This window comes from Nyctibius grandis, chromosome 1, assembly GCF_013368605.1.
Source record: "Nyctibius grandis isolate bNycGra1 chromosome 1, bNycGra1.pri, whole genome shotgun sequence".
Taxonomy (NCBI): Eukaryota; Metazoa; Chordata; class Aves; order Nyctibiiformes; family Nyctibiidae; genus Nyctibius; species Nyctibius grandis.
Genome location: NC_090658.1, coordinates 111371844 through 111385695, shown reverse-complemented (window position 1 = coordinate 111385695; position 13852 = coordinate 111371844). Strand labels below are relative to the sequence as shown.

The window sequence follows — 13852 nt, the reverse complement described above, 5'->3', positions numbered from 1 at the left end:
ATGGAAAAACGGATAAAAAAGAAAGAAAAAACTCCAGAGAGTATTCTCAACATTTCTGCAATACAGCTTTTGCCACTACAAATGTACCTTTGGTACTAAATAGCTTTTTTTTATATTAAATTTATCTTTCTAATAGATTTTCCATCACTCTTTTGGCAGATAAAAGATAACAGTTCATTAGTCATACTTTTATCAGTACTTAGGAAAGATTTATTTATTTTAAATACCATGCTACAAGTCGTCTTGAAGGTCTTTACCCCACTTCTTATCCTGCTTTGTATTTAAAAATACGCATGCAATTTGTAGCAGCTGGTATAGAAAAGAGACATCTATGGACATGCAACTGAATTAAAGCAGTTCAAAAACATCACGAAGCAATGCGAAGTAGCCTACCTCGGGTACATACATTGCTAGAGGTGCTGAACATTAGCTTGGGCATCTCAATACTAAAATACTTTTCAAGTTTTCAGTAATACATATACCAATAGTGAAAAATATGTGAAACATTGTGAATTCAATGCTTATGTTAGGGCCCTTGGGCTGCTTTAGGAAAGTGGGAGTGTACTCGCATTGGATATAGAAGGAAGAGGGTGTGTTTGAAATTCCAGCTGTGGGAAAGTATAAAAGCATAAAGTCAAAGGGTGCATGTCTTGCCCACTGTGTGTGACTGACTCACAACCAAGCAGATAAATTCTGAGTATGTCTGTATTAGTAAATGATGAGGCAGAACAGAGATAGGTCAGGAATCAAAGCAGTTGATGCTGGGGCTCTTTACGCCCACACTGAGTTTCAGGAACTTTACTTCAGATCAGTTAGACTGGTCTACCAGCCTGAATGCTTGCAGGTGATGTGAAGGTGCCTAAGGAAAGCTATTGCACAAAACTTTATTGTTTTGTGGGCCCCTCAGCAGCTCATCTGAAGGCACACCAGTGCCACACAGTGATGCATTCCTGCTGCCAGTAACAGCTGAAACAGGCCACATACGCAGAAGCAGATCTTGCTTACAAGTAATGCAATTGTCTCTGCAACTTGAATTAATGCAGAGCCTGGACATCAATTGAACGAGGTTCAACACAGGGAGAGTGGGTTCTTAACCTGTTTCAGGAGGACACCCCTAATAAGCCAATCCTGGGATATTATTCTGTCTGTGTGTGGGTCACAGTAGGACTCACACTCCAACCCACTGCAGCAAGGCAGACGTGTTTATTTATACTTCAACAAGTGCCAGTCAGTTGACCTGCAGGCCACAGATGTGATGCAGATGGCACACACCCCAGCAGGCAGTGTTGTTTTCCTGGGACCTCGTTGTTGGCTCTTCTGGGAGGCCAATGCAGCTGTCGCCATTAGGAAGATCAGTTGGAAACATCAACATTGAAAAAGAAGCACAATAAAAGAAAGAGGGGTGGGGATGATTTGGGAAAGAATTTCTGTAAGAGGTGAAAACAGAAAAATATAGGGCTGGTAAGAAAGCAAAGCATGCTGAGCCAGAAAATGTTTGGGAGAAAGATGAGATCCTGATAGAAAAGCACGTCATGAAGATTTGCAGGCAGGTAGGTATCACCATCCTCCTGGATGTTCAGCTGTCCATGACCCACTGCATAATGACACAACAGCACAGTTGTGTAATCTTGTCTAAGTCTTCCGAGAAAACTGCTTTGTTCTAACAAGGGTTATAATAAAATATGTAGACTAGTATCCATGCACAATAGGAAAGGTAAAATTACAGACACAGGTAAAATCGTTGAGATAGGGCTAGTTAACAGCTCAAGGATTGAAGAGGAAAAGCACTGACATGAAAAGGTATAAAATCTCAAGGAAGAAAACCAGGCAGCTGGAGGATGGTAACTCAGCAGCACCAAAGACAAATTCCTTCCAGGGAGCAATGAAGGTTGAACCTTTCCCACCTGACTGTTGACTGCCAGGACAGCAAAGCCTCATTGGTCATCCCACAGGGGTGATGAGCACTGCAATATCCCCAGCTACCTACTGTGTGAGTTAGCCAATAAATTTTATAGTTTAAGAGCACAAAGCAATTATAGTCTGTTTGCAGAGAATCACAGAATCACAGAATCACAGAATGTTAGGGATTGGAAGGGACCATGTACCAGGTTCCCCACGCTGAATTAAGTGGCATAGGGGGAACTGGGACTTCTCTCTTCACTTTTGTCAGTGCCTGTGGAGCAAGCAGAAAGAGATGATTTCATGTTCCTAAAAATAATGCATCTACCAGTCAAGAAGTCACTTCTAGATCTAAGGGTACACAAGCCTGAAGCTCAACACATTTTAAGAATTGATTCAATGTGAAAAGTGCACAGGACAAGAGCGGTAAGACAGGTCCTGGACACAGAAGTAGGCAAAGACTGGATGTAGGAGGGAGCACAGGTTTGGAGAGATAATAATCGGCCTTATGTGAATGGAGGCATACGTTATTCAGCAATGCTACAGAAATTGCAATTTATCCTCAATACCCTGATCATGAATGCCGTAATGGCAGAACGATTCTCCTGCTGACTCACAGATCAGTGAATAAAAATGCTACTCTGTGAATAGGTTATGGGACTGTTGAAAAGGTGAGGCCAATTTGCAGAACAGTATTTTAGCTGTCCCTTTGTAAGGCTGCACAGCACACAGTGCTGTATCTGCAAAGTTAACAAGATAAAACTGTTTTGGCCTGGGAAGTGAGAAGCATTTTCTTTTCAGCTTGGACTATATGAAGAACAACATGAGCTATAACAGTGTGCAGGTACCACAAGCATCACCAGGAAAGACTCTACCTTTCATCCAAGCATCTGAGCAAGAATTGATCACTCTGAGATGTAGTTTTCCTTACAGTTTGGCATATGCAACTGTGCATGCAACAGATACCAAGAATTGTCTAGGACAATGTACATGCTGGCAACTGTAAATTTCTTCCGATTTTGTTCCACAAAAGAATTACTAACACAGTCTTTTTCTGTTTTATCCGCCGCACCAGGTAGGGTCCTGTCGACAATGTAAGGCTGTGTTTTTCTTGTAACACTGGAGTGGGTGGTAAAGTCACGGCGCAGGGATCGTAGCTAGAAAGCTGATGTGTGCAAGGGGTGGCGATAGAGACTGAATGGGTACATTGGTCAAAAGACAACTACTTTTAATACCTGGGTATTAAATCTTTTACCACATCATGATATCTAGTTGCACAAGATTCCAAAAAACCTAGACAGGATTAGGTTGGCTGAATACTTGGATAAGAAACCCATAAAATAACTGCTGCTGCAAAAAGTGATGTTTTCTGAGTCAATAAGTTTTGCTCAAGATATGAATTAATTGTTAAACTAATGCCTTACTATGAGTGTAAGCAAAAGTATACTTCCAGAAGACACTATGCTATTTAAGATGCAACTGGAATAAGTTATGAGGAATTTGAGATGATTTATCACTTTTTACAGTGATAGAAATGTATGTCTCAATAGTTTAGCCAATTCCATGCTAACTTGTAACATTAATTTCTGCCTTTATTTCACTGAAAATACCACTTCTGTGTTTCTCATAATTTCTTAGAAACTACTGTTAAATAAATTGATATTATTTACTGGAAAGGAAACAGCTTTTGCTTTGAGAAAGTCACTTAATTCAAAACAACCGTACATGTTCCTGGAAAAGACCAACTTACCAAGTGTACTGTAGATTCCTTTGTATTTTGGATATACATGAGTACTGCTGTTTTTATCAAAAGGATATTGAGAAGGATCTGGGGGTCCTTGTGGATAACTTGCTGGACATGAGTCAACAATGTGTTCTTGTAAACAGCATCCTGGCCTACACAATGAGGAGTGTTGTCAGAAGGTGAAGGGAGGTGATCCTTCCCCTCTACTGAATCAGAAATAGTGTGGCCAGCAGGACTAAGAAAGTGATCATCCCCCTGTACTCCGGACTGGTGAGGCTGCACCTCAAATACTGTGTTCAGTTTCGGGCCCCTCACTACAAGGAAGACATTGAGGTGCTGGAGAGAGTCCAAAGAAGGGCAACAAAGCTGGTGAAGGGTGTGGAGAACAAGTCTTATGAGAAGCCGCTGAGGGAACTGAGGTTTAGTCTGGAGAAAAGGAGGCTCAGGGGAGACCTTATTGGTCTCTGTAACTACCTGAAACGAGGTTGTAGCGAGGTGGGAGTCAGTCTCTTCTCCCAAGTAACAAGTGATAGGACGAGAGGAAATGGTCTCTTGCACCAGGGGAGGTTTAGATTGGATATCAGGAAATATTTCTTCACAGAAAGGGTTGTCAAGCATTGCAACAAGCTGCCCAGGGAAGTGGTTGAGTCACCACTCACCACTTTAGTGGCGGACTTTGCAGTGTTAGGTTAACGGCTGGACTCTATGATCTTAAAGGTCCTTTCCAACCTAAATGAATCTATGATTCTACTCAGCACTAGCGAGACACATCTGGAGTGCTATGTCCAGTTCTGGGCTCCCCAATACAAGAATGATGTGGTCTTACTGGAGCAAGTCCAGTGAAGAGCCACAGAGATGAAGGGACTGGAGCAACTTTCATGTCAGGAGAGGCTGAGGGAGCTGGGACTGTTGAACCCGGAAAAGGGAAGAGTCAGGAAGATTTTATCAACTTATATAAAGACCCGACAGGAGGGGACGAAGAAGAGAGAACCAGATTCTCCTCAGTGGTGTTCACTGACAGGACAAGAAGCAATGGGCACTAGCTGGAACACATGAAATTCCATTTGAACACAAGAGAACACTTTTTTTACTGTGATGGTGACCAAGCACTTGCACAGGTTGCGCATAGAGGTTGTGGAGCACCCATCCTTTGAGATATTCAAAAGGCATCTGAACACAGTCCTGGGCAACTGGTTCTGGCTGACCCTGCTTGAGCAGAAGGCTTGGGCCAGATGACCTCCAGAGGTCCCTCCTAACCTCAACATTTCTGTGATTTGCAAAGGTGCATACAGAAATATATTTGTATAATAGGCTTATATATTTTAGCATATTTGTTTCAAAATACCACAGATTTGAAATAAGATTAACCTATTAAGGAAGTATTTGTTGCAAATAAAGATATTCTGAATGAAAACAGGAGTTAGTTTTACAGTTTACTTCTCAGGTGTTGACTCTTCTCAGAATTATCCTTCATACTCTATGCAACCCATCTTGGTTTTTAGATTTTTTTGCTGAGAGAAAACTGAGCTTTGATTTTCTAATTCTCATTGCTACAGGAGGAACTGTATTCATAGAAAAGAATAAGCATCATGAGGAGCAAATAATCACAGATTGTGAGCAGACAGATTTTCTTAGAAGTTTTGAGTAAAACTTGCCAGGGAAATTAAGAAGAATCATGCCCCAAAATTACACATGGATCCCATCTGGAAAAAGGTAACTGAATCAGATTCCACTGCAAAAAAAGATGGAAGTGATGGACATTTCTAACTACACACATACTTCTGATTTTTAGTGTCATATCTAGTATTGTGCTGTAACACAACATTTTTGAGAAGTCGTGGGTGAAGTTCCCACTGCCTGTGGCAGGGGGGTTGGAACCAGATGATCTTTAAGGTCCCTTCCAACCGAAACCATTCTATGATGATTCTATGATTTTATGATTTTCTCTTTTCCATTATTGTTGTCTTTTTTCTCCTCTTCCACTTTATCTCTATCTGTATCTCTGTGATTTCCCGTCTCTCTCTCTCTATTAATTTTCAGTGTGAGTATCCCTTATGGGCAGTTCTCTCACTCCATTCTCCACTCTATTCTTCAATGATCAGCAAGTATATAATTATTTCTGGACTTATGACCATTTTATGAGGTTTTTTTTTTAAATAGAACTAGCTTAAACTGGAGTTGTTACAGTTAGTAGTAAAGCACACTGAAAACAAGAGAAATGAATCCAACTTGAAAGGAAAACTACTCTATCAACAAATTTCTAATATTTTTCACTTCAAACTATTAATGGGATAAAATTAGCTTTATTACAAACAAATATTGCTTTATATTTTATATATGCCAAAAAGTAAAATGAGAAAGGTGTATAAGGGTAATTAGTAATCCCAAAAGCACACCAATGGGCATTAAGGAACCTAAACTTAAAAAACAAATCCTTTTATTCCTTGTTCTGACTTTTAGAAGGCAGATGATACTGTAACTGTTTTCTGAGGCCAATTTCAAAATACCATTTTGTTACTATTGCCTAATAATTCAGAGAGCCTGTGTTACAGCCAAAAATTGCCATTTTTTTACTGACCTGATGGGGACAACGGCTGCATGTATACCAAAACTGAGAAGACTAGAATCTGGAAAAGTCCTGGGCGTGACACTATATTTAATTAAATGTGCTTTGAAAGACAGTATGGAAAAAACTTTTAAAGTTCAGTTTTATTTCTTCCCATCTAACTCTTAGCAGTAACTAAAGAAAAAATATTAAAAGGCTTTTGGATGGTTTTCTGATTGCAAACAGGTTTGTGACACAAGATGCATTGCCAGTTTATGACATGATCTGTAAGAAGTACCAGCATACACTGTGATAAATAAACTTTAGACCTGCTTTAGGAAACAAGAGGAGAAAAATTCAGATGGTCTGAGTTTCCTGTAGAAGTCCAGGTATTTGTTTGTCTCGATGCAAGATCCTTAAGCCAAACCAATTGGCAATGTGATTCTTGTAGGCGTTTCCAAACTAGTAACATTACAGTATGAACTCAGTGAAGAAAACTTAGACAAAACAGATTAGTTCTTTAATTAAAGAAAGAGGCCTTATGTAGCTCAGACTAGCTTGTAGATTTTGCAGCAGAGAGAGCCCACAGGAACGGTTATCATGACAAATTCTTACCAAAAAAAAATACTTCCAGTTTTACATGTATTCAGTAAACCAGTTCTTCATCATTTGATCATGCCTTTATAGAAAAATATCAGTTCTCAAAGTAAGGAAGAAAAATTGGAACACTAATAGTGTAAGTACTTAAAATGTTGCCTTTTCAAGAAAAGCCATGACTACTAAGATGTGACTATAAGAAAAGCAAAGCAGATTTTTTTTTTTTTAGAATGTATCTTCAGAAAATTTGAAAGTGCTACATTACATTACTACTGGGATAGTTGCTTAACCACAGCTAAGTCCCTTGAGTTTGAAAATAAAAGTAAAAATACTCATGTATCTTACATAGACAGAATTCATAAATAAGTAGCAATAATTAATAAGCAAAAGCAAAAGTTACAACTGTGAATAAGTTATACTTTGTTCAAAAAAAATGTTCTAGTAGCCAAGCACAGCTATCACTCCATTAAGAGTCAGTGAAAAGCTACTTAAAATTGCAAAAATGTGGTATTTCTAGGAATACGGTTAGCAGTGTTAGAAGCTCTAGGCACTCTATGTGTATAATCAATCTAAACCTGATAATATTTTCAGAATTATTACAATATTTTTCAGGTAAAAATAGTTGCGTGCATTTTCGAATTAATTAATCACGAGGTGAATAAGCTGACAAAGGAATGTAGTACTATGTAAAGGAAGATGAATCTGATCACTCAGTTGCAATATTCTAAGGCATAAGGTTAGCTTTAATAAACATATGATTAATATCACCTGTAAAAGGCTTTCTGAGCTGAATAACATAATATAAAGTTAGAAAAGTTATGAATAGGTAACTTTATATGAGGAAATAAATTATAATCTGTCATCTTCAATCTTTTCTCCCAAAATATGTAACTAAGTTTCCATTAAATTCTATTATAGTATGCCAAAAAGTTTTAAATGTTGTAGGGGTGATAACTGGAAAACAAACTTGGAGACTAAGACGGGATGTCAAAAGTAGCAGAAATACATGCTTTAAATGAGTTACAAGAAAAGAAAAGATGTAGTTCCTAAAATAGCCTACAAAGTCTTTAGTTCAGAAACCAGTAAAGGAAAGATAAGTGAAAAGACCAAAAATAGAAATTCTCTGAAATTGCCAAAGGATATTAAGTTTCGCATATTATTCCATGTGACATTACCTCCAAGCAGAAGGATAGTTACATTTGGTCTGTCCATAAAATATTCCGTATGATTCTTGACTGCTTCAGCCCCAAAATAATCTGAATGAGTTTCATTCTGATATTAATTAGTATCTTCCAATGCAATGGGAATCTTTGTTACAGTTAAAAGATGTTTTCTGTCTTGCTGCTTGCTCCTCCAGTTTCTGTACCAAAGCACTGTGGCAAAAGCAAGCTCCAAATCCAAAGTCCAAAACACCGTCCATCCTCAGAGGGACTCCAGGCAGTTCTCTCCTGAACAAATTATCTGAATGAAAACATACTATAGAGTTCTGCATGGAATAACTATCATTAACCTTTTTCTTCAACCTGGACTGTAGTGGTAACAAATTCAAAAAGTAACTTTAAGTGCTATTTCATTAGATTTCTGCAGTTCATATGAGAACTACATTGTCCATCAGAGGTGGGTGAACGGGACAAGGAACAGAAACTATGCATGTCAGTGGCATCCTAAGGCCACAGTTTATTCACTCAACTGTTACCTGGAACAGATGACAACTAAAACAATATAACATATTTTTCATACCTTTCTCTAGAGTACAAGAATGATAACCATAATATTATACGTCCACTGAAATTACAAATAATGTTTTTCAGATTTTATATCTACCTTTTTGTTTCATAAACTACAAAATGTACCTTCCAAAGATAATATTCATCATAAAACCCCATAAAACTGAAACACAATTTCCGGAAACATTTTATATTTTAACATAGCTGTTAAGCAAAACTAATTATCTTTTATTGAAAGCTGATCTTCCTCACATGCATGAAGAAGAATTTCATCATTAATACACCCTTTGAATACAATTTCTTTATACACTTAACATAAAAACATTTTTCAGTATCAGGAACCTAATGCACACATTTTTAGACACACACACACAAATATACAGATATAAAGCTTCACTTTGACAAAGAACGTAAGCAACTGCCTAAATCTAGAGCTAGACAGCTAATTCACTGTTTCTGTTTTTTAGCCAAACCAAAGGAATGAAAACAAATTTCAAATAGACCTAAAATGGGAATGCTTTGGTTTCCTCCATAAAAAGAAGTGTTGGATTCATCAAGCTCTTAAATCCTATGAAAAAAAAATAACACAAATTCTACAACAAAACAAAACTTCTAAGTGAAACTTACAAATATTTCATCTCAAATTTTCTTCTGTCCAGGAATTATTTATGAATAATTTTAATGCAGAAAAATATGCATTCCATTGTAACAATGAAAACATTACCATCTTAAAAATATTTACAAGACCTGATTTTAAGTATATGACTGTTCAGTTAAACAAACACTTAAAAATTAACTCTTTGCATCCTTCTACCCAAAGAATTCTTTAGATTTAGGTCAGTAATTTAAGTCCCCTGCTTCAGCATTTAACCCTTAAAACAAATCCCAGTAGTATAAATTGTTTCAGAACCTCAACTCAAGAAGTCATCTACCTATATGCTTCTCACTAAATATACAGTGACTGCTATTCGTATCATTGGACCTTAAGTATGTTCTTAGCTATTGTATTGAATAAAAATACCTTCCTGAATAAGGGATCAAAGTACCTTCCTTTTACTTGTTGACTGATCTTTAACAGTTCATTAAGATGTCCTTTCTATTAAGAGGTACTGCCTTTTGCAGGCTGCCTGCCTAGTCTTGAGGAAGCAATGATAAAAAGAGAAATCTAAAATGCTAAGAATCTTCTTCTATGCCTCCTGAAAATAAATTTAGGGCTGGAGGCATAGGTCCAAGAGAGACAACAGTGAGTATATGCTATCTTCAGATTTTCCAGTAATAAAGAAAAAAATAACACTGTCAAATATAATTAAAAATTAGTGATAGAAATACAAATAATCCTAAAAAAAAAATCAAAGAAATTTGTAAGTGATATTACAAAACAAAATATTAAATGTGTACAAATATTAAATACCTTCCAGCTTCAAACATCTTATGTTCAAATGAGGCCTTCTTATGTTCAAAGATGGCCTTGTGTTCAGTCTTCACTTTCATTAGCATAAGGCATAACACAAGTTTTGTTCCATTCTGACTTCCTTATAAATGTAAATACCTCCATTTGGGCTTAACTCATCCTTAACCTTGACCTTGCTGGCTCAGTGGAATGAATCTCCAAGGCTGATGAAGCCAAGGTGAAGTAGTACAGCTGTAGGGATGAAGAACATCAGCTACAAAAATAACCATGCTGTGCAGCTTGACTGTAATCTCACATCATGCCCACTGACTTGCTCAGACTAGGCTTGGTTACCCTAGTTGTACCAGCCTTGTGGATAACTGGAGTCAACACAGAAAAAAATACCTATGGGGGAAGTACCACATATGCTTCCACACTAAACCATCTTTGCTTGGCATGTAAGTGTAAGTGAAACTGTTAAAAGCCCTCATCAAACTGACACCATGTCCTCCAAACAGATGGTCCTGAATGCAGGCAGACAGGATGTGATATTTGGACACCGTCTGTGTTTGCAGAGCACCCGGTTTTAAGCCAAGAATGTTTCAGTGGCTGAATGTCCTGAGTTCGTCCCAATCCTGCCAGGGTACACAGCATCCCCAGTCAGAAAAGGACTAAACACATAAACCAGAAGATTTTTCAATACAGCAGAATGTGAGTTATAAGCCACCTTTTATCACAGAAGGCAGGAAAATGCTTTCAAATTAAGGTTTTAACCAATTCTGGCTCTCAAGAGAGGACCTTTTTTGAAACTGGCAAAATGCAAACTATCTCTGTTCCTCCAGGTTTTATTTAATTTTATTTAACTATTTTCATCATGCCTCTGTGAGCTGAACCCACTGTTCTGTTTCATCATTGCTGCTTGTCTGACTCCACATGTTATATGAGATACGAGCAGAGCTCACAGCAGTAGCCAGATTATTACAGCAGGTCTTGCAAAAATGGAAAGTTGCATCAAGGTAACAAAATGTGATTGATAACTTGACAATTTTGCAACACAAAACAGAAATTCGATTGCTTGATGTTTATACAATTAAAATTTCCACTTCTATATGCAGTAAGTCACTTGTATGTATGATGAGGTTAGATTTCAAAGTCTATTTGTTTTTACAGTCTCCACCCTTTAGATTCCACAAGTTCATAAAGACTCTTTAGTAATTAAAAATGGGAAGAACAGATAATAGAGTGAAAGATGTAAATACATGAAAGCTCATACACTTTACCCATATATTGTGTATAAGGATTCTTTAAACTATATTTAATCGATCTGACAAAATTTCTTACAGATTCACTGTACAAGTAAGCCTGACCTCATTCCTTTCAAAATTCAAGATATTCAGTTACACATGTCTGAGAACAGGACTCTACATATATTTGGCTGTAAACCTACTGCAGTCTTTACCATAAATAAATTGTTAATACTAATTATAACACATATATACAAGCTATTAGAAAATCACCGACTGTAGTACAATGATTTACTCTATCTTAAGCCAGTTTCAAAATGAAAATACAGGAAATGCAATACGGTATTAAATCACATTTTAAAAAACCCCTAGAGAAACCATGAATCTGTCTTAGAAAATCTTACTGAGAAGTTTCAACATCAATAATATCTTTTCATAATCTGGGAGATTATACTGAGTCAACTGGATGATGTAATACACGGATAGGAGGAAAAAATGCTTGCTTGGAAGTGAAAAAATTACCTATGGGATTAAAATTACTCTGTAGCTAATGATACCACTTTTGAATTTATAGATGTGTTTGCATTTACTTCTTTTCATTCTGTCTGGCATAGGACTTTTGTCCCTCTGAAATTAACTTTAGCAAAAGCTTTGGTGGTATGAAAAAAATGTAACTTTTGTTGTGTTGAATAATGAAATCAGATCCAACTGAAATGTTCGCCCTATCTCTACAACTGAAGTGCAAATGCTGCTTAGGTCAATACCAACAAAATCACTGCTCCTATATTTGAAAAATTTAAAGAGTACAAAGATAGCTGACTAATTACATTTTTTTAGGATAACATAAAGGTTGTACAGATGTATATAAAAAGGAAGCAACTGCTTTATTCTATTATACTTCTAGCTTTGGAACTACAAAATAGTAATGTATCAAAACAAAGTAAGGTTGGAAATATGATTTTGCAGTGTTGTCATACAATGGGCATTAAATTTTACAAAAAGTATCACAAGTTACCAGACATTTTAGGAAATCAGTAATTTAATCAGTAAGGAGTATTTTACGTACCTAGGTTCAGATGTTTTATTCAAGGATCCAAAACAGCAAAATCTGTCATAGTAAAATTCCTGATAAGAAATCCCTTTTTTATCAGGTAACTGATTTTCAAACGTTACTGCATGATATATTTTTTTTTTTTAATTCAGTATATTTGCTTGAAGCAGTACTAATCTCACTGCTTAACTCAAAGCCACCTTTGAAGTTAGCCTATCGGTTTCATCATTATTAGTACCTTGTACAATGAAAGTCCACTGGTAATTTATTCACATTACGAACACACAGATGTTCAGTTCAAAATTTAGTTTGAGGTAAATGTGTATAAGTCTCACCTCTCCCTCATGCTTAACATTTCCTCTCATTATATCCAACATGAATATTTTTCCAGATATCCCTTTACACATAAATATAGATATATAAGTATGCATATGTGTGCATTTATATTTTTTTATATATATATATATATGGGGAGAAAGAATGTACATATTTTTAGAATACTTGTTGTTTTCCATTAAATAATATTATCAGATTATTTCCTCTAGAATCTTAAAACAGAAATATTCCTTCAAGGTCATCTATGAGTTAAATTTGGACGTATTCTCTTCATTACTGTTACTTAACAATTAAATACGATACTATCGAAATAATGCTGAGTAGCCTTTGTTATTATCTTTTTCCTATACTGAATACCAGCAACACTTTGAGATTTTTGAGATCATATCCAAAGAAAAAGATATGCAGTATAAGAAGGTTGTGCACTTCCAAAATTTTTTTCAAAATCTTCTGATGCTTTTTAGAAATACTATTTTTCCAGAAGAAACAAACAAACAAAAAAAACCTCTCACTGTTTTGTGTTGCACAGACATTCAGTAATGAGAAGGGGAGCGCAGGAAGCAAAGTGCCACAAAAAGCATTTATACGACATCTTTCTGATCTTTGGCATGTGCAGCGCTAAATGAATTGCAGAATCACTCAGGCTGGAAGGGACCTCAGGAGTTCACCTGAACCAACACACGTTGAAAGCAGGGCTGAGATTCTCTTCTTCACGCCAGTGGCACAACTGATACTATATACACTACTTTCTTCATACCTTGTCAGGTGTGTGGTCTTCATGCCATTCACTGATTCAGCCAGGAACATTACATATGGGCTTACTGTGATACACCATTGCCTCTGGTTACAACCACTACTCACTCTGGAACTTCCTTGGACCAAAGGTTACAAGATCTTAAAACAAGTATCTTCTGAGGAGAGATTTCCAAATTTGAGGTAAACAGCTGACATAAAACTGTTGTTGCACTTGGTACTCTACAAATAAATACAGTTTATGAAAAACTACCTAAAATGTAAAAAACTCTGCACATAAGTGTTTTACATACAAACTCACTACTAACCTTGGTTAAAAGTACTACATCCTAAGAGGGCAGGTGATAGCTTTCCTTGTTGGCGATTCATTTCCTGAATTACTCTCCTTAGACTTAATGCTTATATTCATTTTATTATTATTGTTATGTATTTATTTTCTTGGTATGGTTTATTATGCTGTGTATTCAAGGAGCCTATTATTGTTCCATATACAATAACACAACTGACATAAAAACAGCTTCTCCTCCTCACTACAGAAACAGTACCATAAAAAGAACTATCATACT

At 36.6% G+C, this 13852-nt stretch overlaps 1 protein-coding gene across 1 annotated transcript in view; it reads right to left on the bottom strand.

Annotated features, from left to right (window-relative positions):
• The window catches only part of SNTG2 (syntrophin gamma 2), a 310557-nt gene that overhangs the window by 145977 nt on the left and 150728 nt on the right, over window positions 1–13852 (bottom strand). The gene's annotated exons all lie outside the window — the stretch shown is intronic.